Source organism: Adiantum capillus-veneris, chromosome 22 (genome assembly GCF_014529385.1).
Source record: "Adiantum capillus-veneris isolate H3 chromosome 22, ASM1452938v2, whole genome shotgun sequence".
In the NCBI taxonomy this organism is placed as follows: domain Eukaryota; kingdom Viridiplantae; phylum Streptophyta; class Polypodiopsida; order Polypodiales; family Pteridaceae; genus Adiantum; species Adiantum capillus-veneris.
In genome coordinates, this window is record NC_140952.1 from 37,721,231 (window position 1) to 37,733,952 (window position 12,722).

Here is a 12,722-nt window from a genome sequence, read left to right on the forward strand (position 1 = left end):
AGCTTTCCTTGAGACCCACACCCTTTTCTCATAAGCGGCTCTTTGATCTCTTGTGAGTCATCACTTAAAACGTATTTGTTTGCTTTGTTTTGAGGATGTGTTTGTGGCTCTAGCCCCTTTCAATGGCTGTAATGTGGAAATTTGTAGCTTTTTTGGTGTTGCTTTTCATCTAAACTTGCCCACGTCTACTTTAGTAGCATTTGTAGTAAGGTTGAGTAGAGACAATGTATATCACGTCTACTTTAGTACCATTTGTAGCAAGGTTCAGTAGAGACAATGTATATCACCATGATCCCTTTTTTGTGAAAGTTTCTGCTAGTAGCCCAATTATCTTTCCTGACACTTGTAATGAAATCACACTTCATAGAGATATGTTTGACTATCCGGGATGCCCAAGTACTTGTAAGGCAATCTACATTATTTCCTTGTGTACACACATAAAAAGAATGCAAATACCAAATGAGGGTGCAGCATGCCGTATATATGCACATATGAATTTAGTTTATAAAGGACGTTGGTTATATATGCATATGTGAGTGTGCATACATAATTGTTGAGGCAAATACACTTTTGATCAAAGACCAATATCTATTTAATCCAAGATTTTCCTTTACATGGTCAAATTGGATCAGGTCATCTTGTGGCGGTCTGGAATCTGGGTCCTGGCCTTTTGTTTTGAAGATATTTGGCTCAAATATTTTAGCATTGGGTTGTCTGCCTCCGATTATAAATGAACATGATATGATACCCTATCATCAATCTAAAGGGTTGGCCTGCTAGCGTAAGTTTAAAGGATCTCGTCAATCTGGAGGGTTGGCCAGCTAGCGTAAGTTTAAAGGATTGGGAGACGGAGAAGAAGTTGTTGTAAGCGGACACAATATGCCATGTTGGCAATGGCACCGATGGAAGTAATTCCTCTTGAGTTTCTAACCTCACAACAACCCGGTAAAAAAGTTCCTCCCACAGAAAAATGGCCAAAAACAATAAAAGACCAGATACTTCTATCTTGGAAGAAGAAAAACTCATCACATTTTCAACACCCAGATTATGGAGCTGAAATAGACCACAAACAACATCTTATCATCAGATAAGAGATTACCGTTTTCTAGCCATCTAGATCAAGGCAAGCAAATATCTTAGTATTGATCCCCGGTAAAGGGCCTGACTCCCGAGTAATTATTCCACCTGCTTCACGGACAGCCTCGGCACTCTTATAAACATAGTCATTTCCAATCGCAGCCTGGCCAAAGATGACAAAAAATAAGGGTAACAGCCAACAATATGACAAAAAATACTAAATAATGGCAACAAAGAGGCTACTTGAGCATATGCATTCCCCTTTTCATATTCAGACACCCCATAGTTGTAAGTCAGCTCCATAACAGTGGACTTGTCCTCTGGTCCATATCCAAGCATTGCAGTCGCGTACTATTATCAAAAATGAAGAAAGAGAAATTAATCTCACATTCACATCACAGTACCAAATGTAGAGCCTATTTTCCTATCATTATATAGACACCAACCTGCCAAACGATTACAAAATCGAATTATCTAGAGAACACAAAGGCATACATAACCCATTCATCCATGCCCCAAATAAAAACCAAACTCTGCTCTAAGAAGATCAATGGAAGAACATCTATACTCTCAGGTTCAAATGCAAGTATACAAACTGCATATCAAGAAAAAAAACTATCCCACATTCCTGGCATTTTCATTGAAACAAGCACCCACAAAAGACAGAAGACAATAACATTAAAAATGCTAGATGAACCACTACAGAAGCACCCCCACATCTTGGCAGTTTGATTGAAAGAAGCACTGAAAGAACTTCCAGTAAACACACAAAACATAAAGCAATAAAAAAGAAAACATGCTAGAAGTTCAAACCTTGTAATCAAGATTATCTATTTTTCTAAGAAGTTGCATTCCATAGGCCTACAAAATCCAGAAAGGAGCTTAGCTTTAACCGTTATTACTAGCACAGTCTTTACTCCAAGTAGATAAAACTATAAACCTTTTCATAAAACTTGATAGAATGATCAAGGTCCCCAACTCTTAGCATGACTTGACAGAGAGGCTGTAGGGTGGGGCCTCTCTATATCAACTCAAATTTGTAGCCATCTAGATCTTCAACAAACGCAATTACAATACTTCCTCCTTTGACCGAACCTGCTTCTCGAGAAACCTTACCACCCTTGGCCTTCACAAGCTCTACAGTTTTGTAGACTTAAATAGCTCCATCAACATAAGAGTATCAGATGCAATGACATTCTTCATGTAACTAACTGGGGCATCTTTTCAATCATATTATTCTTAAATCACAAATCTTGATAAGTCAACCCACATCTTCAACTGCAATACCAAAATGGTTGAAACCGGACCTGCTCCTAAATCGTATTTATCAACGTCGTAGTTTGCAGAGGAACCATGGCAATCAATGAGCACGGGGTGAAGGAAGTCTTATATTAAAGAGTACTCATCAAATGGTAAGGCTTACTGTAAGTCAACTCCACAACAAAATGAGTATCTTCTAGAACATAGCCAAGAAAAGCATCGGTGTATTTCTCTTATGGAATATCTCGCTTCCACAAAAGCTTCATGCCAAGACATTCTATGTAAAACCTGTGCATTCATATGAAAATGTGTCAGTTCATAAGCTACAAGCCTTCATTTTAATACTACAAACAAAAGTTTGCTCACTTGATTGTTTTTTCTAGGTCGCCCACTCTATATACAACATGAAGAAACCTCCTGTTGTCGCTCACGGCAGTATCAAAACCAGCCATGTTTGCTAGTATCCTCCGATGAGTGCAGTTATTAAATCTCTGCATGCTTTTTTATGCCAAGCTTGACAGAATATACCATGTTGGCAATGGCGCCCATGGAAGAAATTTCTCTTGCGTTTCTAACATCACAACAACCCGGCACTGGTGCTTCTTCCTCTACCGAGCTCTTCAAGCAGCGATGATGTTAAATCCAAGGGTAATTAATTCTCGCTCCGCCTGTTGGTGGCGTTTTTAGCTCATTCAACCAGGCAAAAACGTGCCAATCTGAAGCAATTGAGACAATATGCATGAGCAATTATAAGCCCGCTTCTCATCCGCATTGTTTGACAAGATAGTATATCTCATAGATTTAGCTAGTATTTTTCGTATCTTGAGCTCACTGTCCGTCTGCGTGCACGCGGACGAACAGTGAGCTCAAACTATGAAAAATAGTTTGTAATACATATTGTCACAGAGTGGGTGTAGATTCACATGAGTGGGGAAAATCGTCTCTAGGCTTAGCCTTGAGCTAGTTGGAAATTCAAGAAAATAGATTGAGAAGGGACGGGAAAAATTTCAAAAAATGGAGCACTTTTATGTCATAAAAAGAAAAATCAGGCAGGCGGTTGAGCACGCAATCCGTCTGCGCACGCGGACGGATTGTGTGCTCAACCACCTATCTTGCTATTTTTTCATGGCATAAAAGCGCTCCATTTATAAAAGAAAAATTCATATAAAACTATATTTTTCATAAATTTGCATATTCCTCTATGTGTAGATAGTTTGCATGCTCATTGCCCTTGTCTATTATTCTAGAAAATACAGCTATTGGAAGGCTATAAGAGGCAACACAAAATATTGGATGTATAAGAGACGACTTGATGCTTGAGATCACCCAATAGGGGAGGACCCCTTTTTTTAAGCAGAATAATAGGAGATCTTTGGTGTGGGTTTGAAATAAAAAGAAAGATGATGATAGGTAGCTACGGGAAGGCGACATGGGAGTCGTGTGCATGTCTCTAGGGGGAGGTCAAAGCCCGAGTCAATAGGCATTGGTCACAACGAGCGAGCCAAGGTCAAAATCCAAGGGGGGAGGAGGTGACTGAGTTTGGAGATAGATCTCTCTTGCGCTCTCTCTCTCTCTCTCTCACAAACATCTGCACATGCCACAAAATCCTTGCTATGTGTGTGTGTGTGTGCGTGTGTGTGCCATGTGGTTGTTCTTGATGAAAGGGGCATGCTCATTGGGAGGAATGTGTGTCTCACGCTGCCTGGGAGAAATGTGATAGGTTGTGGTAGAACCGGTAGGAACCATCGTCGCTTGTGAGGGGCTATCGAACAACATGCCGGTAGGAGATGGGTGGTGCAAGGAAGATGGCAATAAGCAAGGGATGGGCTTAATTGGACTGCAAAAGGGAGGAGACACTAAAATTTGAGAAGATTCCTACTGATAAAATTGAAATCGACCAAGTCAGTAATTGCTTTTTGTGACACACACATCCATTTTACTAGGGTCTCATGAGAGAGAGAGAGAGAGAGAGAGAGAGAGAGAGAACCAAACCAGATTACTTACACATGATAAATGTGTTTGGGAGGAAATTGTTATGTAGGATGACAAGGAAAATGGCCTTGAGCTCAGTAGAAAGGTAGGTTTCCAACCCTTTTTTCTACCACTAGAGGATCAAACAGTTTCACATGCACAAGAACAAAGGCTAGTTTGTTTGATAACATTAATTTCTCTCAAGTTGATAATTGTTTTTTTAAAACTAAATATGCTCTTGCTACCTGCCTTCATGTTTAAGTTGTTGGCTGTAGTATAGTAGGAATGCTTGAAGTGAAAAGATCAATCAAGCAAAGGAGGTTGCATGCTTTTCCCTACTACCCTTTGCAATTGGTTCACATCCACTTGTATCTTTACATCTTTGTCTCACCTATAATGAAAATGATCGAACACAATTGGAAAGAATTTTTTCAACTCATTAAACGGATCCTATGGAAAAATAACACAAAAAACACAACTGGATGGTATTGGGGTGAAAGGGGAATAGGTGGTAATACCCAAGGACCTACGGGGCATTTGGATCTTGAACCGAGAACTACACACAAATTAATCCATGTGTGCAAAGCTAGTAGTATCCTTATCAAATCAAAACCTAGAAGTTTAAGAAATCCTCCAAAGTTACTTTGCACCTAGAGCAAAGTGTTTGTGCCAATCCCTTTCATAGGAATAATATTCATAGTGCGGATGGGTCCCACAACACCTTCAAAGGGATTATCTCTATTGAGCTTGTCCATTTTACTTTCCAAATGTTGGTTATACTTTTTAAGAACTTCTCTTTTGACCAATTAACCCTCCACAATTTGGTGAGTAAATGATAATTTCTAAGACTCTATTGCTCAGTATACTGCCTTTCATTTCAGATTCAAATTATGTTGCACGACCAATTAGTCCACATCCTTTGAACAGTAGTTGCCATCAATCTAGAAATGTGCCAGCTTGGAGATTCCTTTGTTACTCACCAAGCTCCCTCCAAAAGGTATTTAAGGATCCTCCTCATAGCTTGGAGAGCCAAGGGACCAATGTAAGATGGGGCACTTGAAGTATTTTAAGGTCTCTCTCCATTCTAGTGATGATACCACTTTGCTGCTTTTTTTGAGTATCCCTCCCATGCAAACCCCCTTGCTTTCAAAAATTATTTCTTGGAGCTAGAATTCTCTCATGCACTTTAGCCTCCTTGAGACAAGGGTTCTCCTTTGTCAACCATATCCCAATCGATCACGAGCCCATCTAATTAAAGATCGCTCTTCCTCACAGGGTCAATTTGCAGATGGGCACAAAGGACATAGAAACACAAATGGCGAGATACAACTATCTGAACCTTTGTGTATTTGGGAGAATCTCTATGGTAGCTTAGTTCAATGATATCATGCTTGAAAGAACTAAGTTTATATATTTAATAGTGTCAAGAGTAGAGACAATTGTGCACGTTAAAGAATGGAAACATGCACTACATCAACTAATTGGGTGGTTCCCTCTAGGGGGGAAACAGACTGCTTCCTTTGGCTAAAGCTTCTAGATAACTATAAACATGATCTTTTTTTTATGAATTGTACACCACCTTTTTAGAAGTGTTGTCCCCTTAAGGCACTTGTAGTGCTTAAGGCTCGTTGTTGATTATGTGTTGAGTTAATATAACATCTTCACTAACAATTGTTAGTATGGATTTAAAAAAAGAAGCTGTTGATAGCCGCAATGAGAATGACATTTCATGCCACTCTAGCAATTGATGGTTTTGATCACTTGATGTAGTTCTAAGATAATTATAAATAAAACATTGAATACATACATAGTGGAATAGAACAGGAATGACAAGATAAATAATCCATTATATCCATTATTTCACGCATATGGAAAGAGATGTATACATGTAAGACATGGACTTAGGACTTTAGTTCAAAAATCTTAGGCTTTGACTTTGTATCTTTTTTATGTATTGTCCTAGCTAGTAAATTCTCACATAATTTTATACTTTGTATGGTGGGGTGGTTTGCCCCTTCTAGCCATCTAACAAAGAATAAGAACACACCAACAAAAAAGAAATGTCAAAAAATTGCTACAAAGTATTTGAAACTAGCCTAAATCAATTAAGCTTTAATGGGCTAGTAGCAATCATAAAATAAATTTGTTTTAACTTTTCCTTTTTACCTCGATAAAGAAATACTCTAGAATGTAAATATTTGCTATCATTTAGAATACCTCAAATATCTACCACAATAAGCCATTTGCAATCAAGTCTAAGGGCCCCTCCAAATGAGAAAGCCATTTGCCTTCAACTAGCTAGATGATGTCTTTTCTCATGTCCTTTGCCCTTCAAAATGGATAAAGACTCATCTTCAATTGCATCCATAGTGATTTTGGGTGGTAAATCTTGAGAATGGAATGCCAATCTTTCTCCATACCTATCTCCTCAATCTATTTGTGTGCATATCTCTAGACACTTGTCACCCCTTGTTTGTTACCTTAACATGATAGATCTCCATTTCTTGCTTTCCTTACCTACATGAGAATTTATTTCCTCAATTTGTTGTCTTTATAGGTGAAATATGTGCTTTGTAACCGACCTATGCTGCATATTATGGATGCAAAAACAAAAAATATTAATGATGATGACTCGACCCTAGATGATTATGTTTCCTCTAAAGAGATGGTTGTGTTAGTACATAGACAATTTTTCTCTTTGCAAACAAGGTCACTATCAAGTCAAGGCTTCTTTGGAATTTTGTGCTCAATGCCATGCTAAACACTTGATCTCACATCGTATGTAGATTCTAAAGAAAATGCTCTTATTATTGGGTATGTTGTGAGCGGGATGAAAACACACACAACGCCTCTATAATGACCCAACGCACACTCTTGGGAAGATACGCACACACACCATGGGGAACCACTCGGCTTACACAACCCACCTTGCCGAGACAGGGAACACACCGATGGAGTGAGAGGAGAGAGACTGCCCACTTGCCAACACCCCACACAGAGAGAGAGAGAGAGAGACACACACACACACCCAAAAAAACTCAGCTCAAAAGAGGATAATTTATGATGTTTAGATGCAATTGAGCTTGGGCCAACACCAATGGGGAAAATAGCTCACACAATATGGGTAAAATATGCCAGATACAATCACAAATTAGAGCAGAATCTTCACTCAGAGGAGAAACTTACACAGCGAAAATAGTAGAAGAAGAGTGAGAAATTTGGAAAAATGTATAGCACCATCACATCTGGAACGGCCCAAAACCCCAGTCTACAATGTCAAAGTGCTCAAATCCGACCTCGGATGAGCAGTTTACGGTCAAAATAGGCTCCAAAAACAGCAAAAACACAGTTGCGGTTGTTCCTCCTCTTCTCTCCACTTTTTTTCTGGTCTTCTCTCTGGTTTTTTAGTTCCCACGTTTAGCTTTATTACTTGGGCACCTTTGGCCTTTTAGTTGACCTCAAACGGACCCCAAACAGGCCAAAAACTGGCCTCGTAGTGCATAGTTGTCACCCTTTTGCATCATCCGCACACCTGGCACTCAGCTTTTTCCAATAATGCATCCTGCCACCACGTGAAGTGGCCCCAAAATATGGTCCTCATGATGACCTTTCTGCATAATTATCACAAGAAAACACCCACATTGTGTACGTACTTATCCACGTGCAAGTATTGACCCCATTCTTCCTCCTAACGCCACTAGATGCCATCTGACGCACCTGCTTACCTCATGTCGTCGGCCCACAGATAGCTTCCTCGATAATTTTTACGTGCTATCAACTCCTCATTATTATAGAAAAACACACTGGTACTGGTGATAGTGAAAATAGATGCACTATATGCATGTTGTCCTACCTGTACACATGTGGGCCCCACGTAACCACCTGGCTTTGAAAAATGGGAAATCCTTTATTTGATGCACCATGCATGTGTATGTACATATGTGCAATCCCTTGCTCCAAAAAACTCCTGACATAATTTGCCCATCCCCTAGCCTGCTAGATCATTCATGATCAGCCAGCAGCAAACAGAGATATGAGACTCGCCGCATCACAGGTCTCCTCATCCCCCACATACATTACTTGTTGCAGACAGCTCATCTTGCTCCACCATCATTAACATGGCATGATATAATTTAACACGCAATCCATTTACCCTTGACTTATGTAAAATTCCATCTAGGTTAGCCAACTGATATGTACCATTTGAAAAACACTCCACTACCTTGAAAGGGCCTTCTACTTAATTTGAAACTTCTTTTGGAAGGTGTTGTCCAGCTTATTGTTGTAGCGCAAAATCAAGTCATGCTTCTTGATACCCTTACTCTTGACCTTTTCATTTATCTTTGCCAAAGCCTTATCCTGCATTTGCCCATAATGTTCCAATACACTCATCCTATCCAGTTGAATCTCTTGTAACTGTAAGAGCCTCTCTTTGAACGCATCACTAGGTGGCCCAAGAAACTTCTCTAACATCTTGACAGCAAGCAACTCTACTTCCACAGGCAAGAGTGCTTCCTTTCCATACACCAAACGAAATGGAGTAAACCCTGTACCTGTCTTCACCGAAGTATGGTAAGCCCATAATGCACTAGGAAATTCCAAATCCCAATTCTTTCCTTGATGCTTTGTCACTTTCGAAAGAATTTGTACCAACTCACCATTGAATCTTTCATTCAAGCCATTACATTGCGGGTAATAAGGAGTGGTATGCTAGTGCCTAATCTTCATCTTTGCGCATAAAAAGTCTAGCAGTTTAGCTCTAAATCCTGGCCCTTTATCTGAAAGTAGCTCTAGTGGCACCCCAAACTTGCAACATATTTTACCATACACAAATTTTTCCACATCTGATAGGTAACGGGCCTATTGCATCAATTCTCCACTTTTTAAACACATCGAATGCCAAAATGGTTTTTCGTAGCTTTGGCTTCAACACTCTCTTCCCGAATGCTTGACACCTATTGCAAGACCTACACCAATGGTGAACATCCTTGTGCAAACTAGGCCATACATACCCCTCTTGCAAGATCTTATGCAAGGTGATCTTTAGAGAAAAATGGCCACCACATGTGCCTTCATGATTCTCTTACAACACTCTATAAAGATCCTCCTGCCAAGGTACACGTATCAGCACAAGATCATCCCCTTTCATGTACAAGACATCACCAATTAGTTTGTACCTGTATTCTCTACACACAAAACCATACTTCTTAGACTTCTGAATGTCCTTTGGAATGATTCCTATTAGCAAAAACTCCTCTTCTTGAGCCAAACTTTCCCTGCCATGATAAAGAGGTAAATTTATCCTCAACGCAAATAGCTCCCCAATCATGCTTTGAGCTGCTTCATGTGCCTCTCCATTTAGAGCATGTTCAATGTGTCTGATGCTCTATGCTTCAAACTTTTTTAACAGGCCTTTAGTTCTGAAACACATTTCCTTCAATGAGGTGTTCTTGCTCTTCCACACACCCAGCACTTGCTTCACAACTAACAAGGCGTCACCTTTTATGCTCAACCTTCTAATCCCATGTTTCAAACAAATGTGTAATCCGGCTTCCAATGTAGAATATTCAGCCTCATTGTTACTATGCGCATCCAATTTGAACCCTCTCTTACATACTAGCTTCCCCTCTGGATCATAAAGTGCTATATCCCCTGAAGCCGCATCATGGCTCTTTTTGTATGAGCCATCGAACAACAACACATGTGCTTTGCTGATTTGTGGCACTTCTTCAACTACCTTTCTCACCACCTCTTCCTTAACAAGAAGGGTATTCTCCTTGTAAGTCAAAAAACCAGCTAGGGTAGCTCTTGTACTGTCTTCCACTAGAAAAGAGAACTCGAACTCTTGCAGCTCAATTACCCATTTCTTGACCACATTTGACATGTTAGTGCCATTAATTAACTATGGCAAAATTAAAAAAAGGTATATTGTGGCCTCTTTGTGTGTAAATATTTCATTATATATATGGCCTAAATATAGGGATTTTTATAATTATTTTGATATTTTATTTAAATATTTATACCTAGGTGTGTTTTTTATTAAACTTATGTATGCCTTCTTTCATCCTCTTGCACCATAAGTTTATTTTTTGCCAATGTGTACATACTCTAACCTCATATTTTTCTTTTATACAAATCACCCCCACATTTTCACCCTCACCCTCGTGAAAACAAAAAAATTGATTTCTACTTTCTTAGTCATGTTTATTATATTATTTTCATCTACTTGCATACCTTTTCCTCTTTCACCCAAAATAATACAAAGAGGGACCATATCATATGATTCCAATATCTTTCCATATCCATAATTCCTCCATATTATTTTTATTTTTTTATGCTCATTATTCTAACACCATGTGCTCATTGAGCTAAAATCCATGAATAGTCCATAAACTAGTCCAACCATGTATATATTGCTTTATTCACCAATCATCCTCCTCCATGCATGTGTAAAGGGAAAATTGGATGCTTTGTATTATGATATGACAAAGGAGGGGCTCACTCTTGGATACATTGTACAAATTCAACAAAGGAGGGGGCCACTAAAAGACTTTTGCAGGCATAAAATATAGGCTTTTTGGTGAGAATTTTGGCACCTATCTCCGCTCGGAATTTCAAGAAGTAGTCAACAGAGAAAATGTAGCCCACGGTCTGAATAATCACCTCAATTTTTTCTTGATTTTTGGAGCTACCAGCGGTGAGATAGGATTTTTTGAGTGGACCCCAGTCTGCCCACTTTTCTCACAAAGTAACCCATAGTCTTCTCTCACCTCCTTTCCCACTTCCACACACATACACTCATTCCTCTCCATCCCTCACTCAAACCTGCAACTTTCATGGCTTACTTTATCTTCTTCACCATTTCCATCTGTCCTTACTCCATAGCTCAAAAGATTATCATCTCTACACACATATAGCTCAATTTCTCTCTCTAGAATCAAATTCATATTACCATAACCTCTTCATCCTTTCATAAAAGGCGAAAAAATCAGCAAATAACCAAGCTCAAGCCCTACAAAAGGAGGAGTTTGATCATGAATAATTCCACTTCCCCATGGTCACAAGAACTGCACTGACAAAGTTCTACAACCGCTTCATTCACTCGAGGAGAAGGTGGAAATTTTAATTTACATCTTGTGGTTTCCACCAAATTGTGTATATTCTCATCCTTCTCTTACTTTTTATCATTATATAAATCATATAATGCACCTTGAGTACCTATGCCATGTAATTTTACCCCATTCTACTAACTTCAAACTACTAACACTAACTGCTAACCCTTTTGTTTGTAAATTGCACCCACTCTACTCTACCGTGGAGTAGGCAACCTCACACAAAAAATCACTCACCTCTCTAGAATCTTCTCTATTTCACCTCAATAATTCTCTCCTCTTGAGACCACATCCATGTGACTCAAGAGGCAAGAGAGCCCCACTCTCATAAGAATATATAAAAATTTTCATAAACATGGTTTTCTATGAAAATGTTGATTAGGTATCCTAATTAGGGATCTCCTCACCTATAAATAGAGCCCTACTACCTTTGTAAATGGTAGGATCCCTACACTATTGCTCACTACTTCGAGCGTGCCATACACCATCTTAGTTTTAGGGAGTGAGAGTGAGCTCTCTATGCACCATTACATGTGGTGTATAGGAAAGCTTCTTTGAGCTAGTTGTAACGTTGCAAGGCAATGAGTGATTCATAACTTCCAATCAAAGTTGTACCTACTCTTGTGCATCAATTTAATCAATAAGTTGGGTGCAAATCGCGGGTCAAAACTCTCTTGAGTCTCTCCAATTCACGCTTGGCAACCTCATCTCGTTTGGTTTAAGGTGACGCGTTTTCATTTTGAGATTCTTTTGTAGTATCTTCTTGTATGTGACTCAAGAGCTCTTGTGTTTGTTTTTGTTGCTTGGGAAGACATTATAAGAGGGTTGTATGGTGAGAGGTCTCCCATAACTCTAAGATAATGTGTAGATTGCAACATCATCAAACTTAATCGTGTCTCTTGACTCTCCTCCAAGCTGTTCATACACCCACGTCAATCATTAAAATTGAAGCTAAATTCTTGCACAAATATCTCTCTCTGTTTTGTGTGTGTGTGTGTGTGTGTTTGGTGTGTTTATTTGTTGCATTTAAATTAGTGATAGTGTACCCTTCCTTCTCGCTTGTATTGCTAAGGGATTCTCCTCTTTTGCGTCCTAGTTCGCTCTCTAACTAGGTGGTGTCCCTATCTTGTTTGGGTTTGGTTGTGGGTTGGTTGTTGTGTTGTGCTTGTGGTTGCCCCAGCCCCAATTGAGTAGCACGGGAGCCTTGAGGGGTGTTTAGAGGTCTCCTCTCTTGTTGCCCGCCGCGGACTGCCTCAATATATTTGTGGATAGATACACAATTCACTTTCATATTTTCACATT

The 12,722-nt window shown here is 39.4% G+C and overlaps 1 pseudogene; it reads right to left on the minus strand.

Moving 5' to 3' along the window:
- Positions 1 to 1,105: 1,105 nt before the first annotated feature.
- Positions 1,106 to 2,789, minus strand: LOC147429176 (putative lactoylglutathione lyase, chloroplastic; annotated as a pseudogene).
- Positions 2,790 to 12,722: the final 9,933 nt, after the last annotated feature.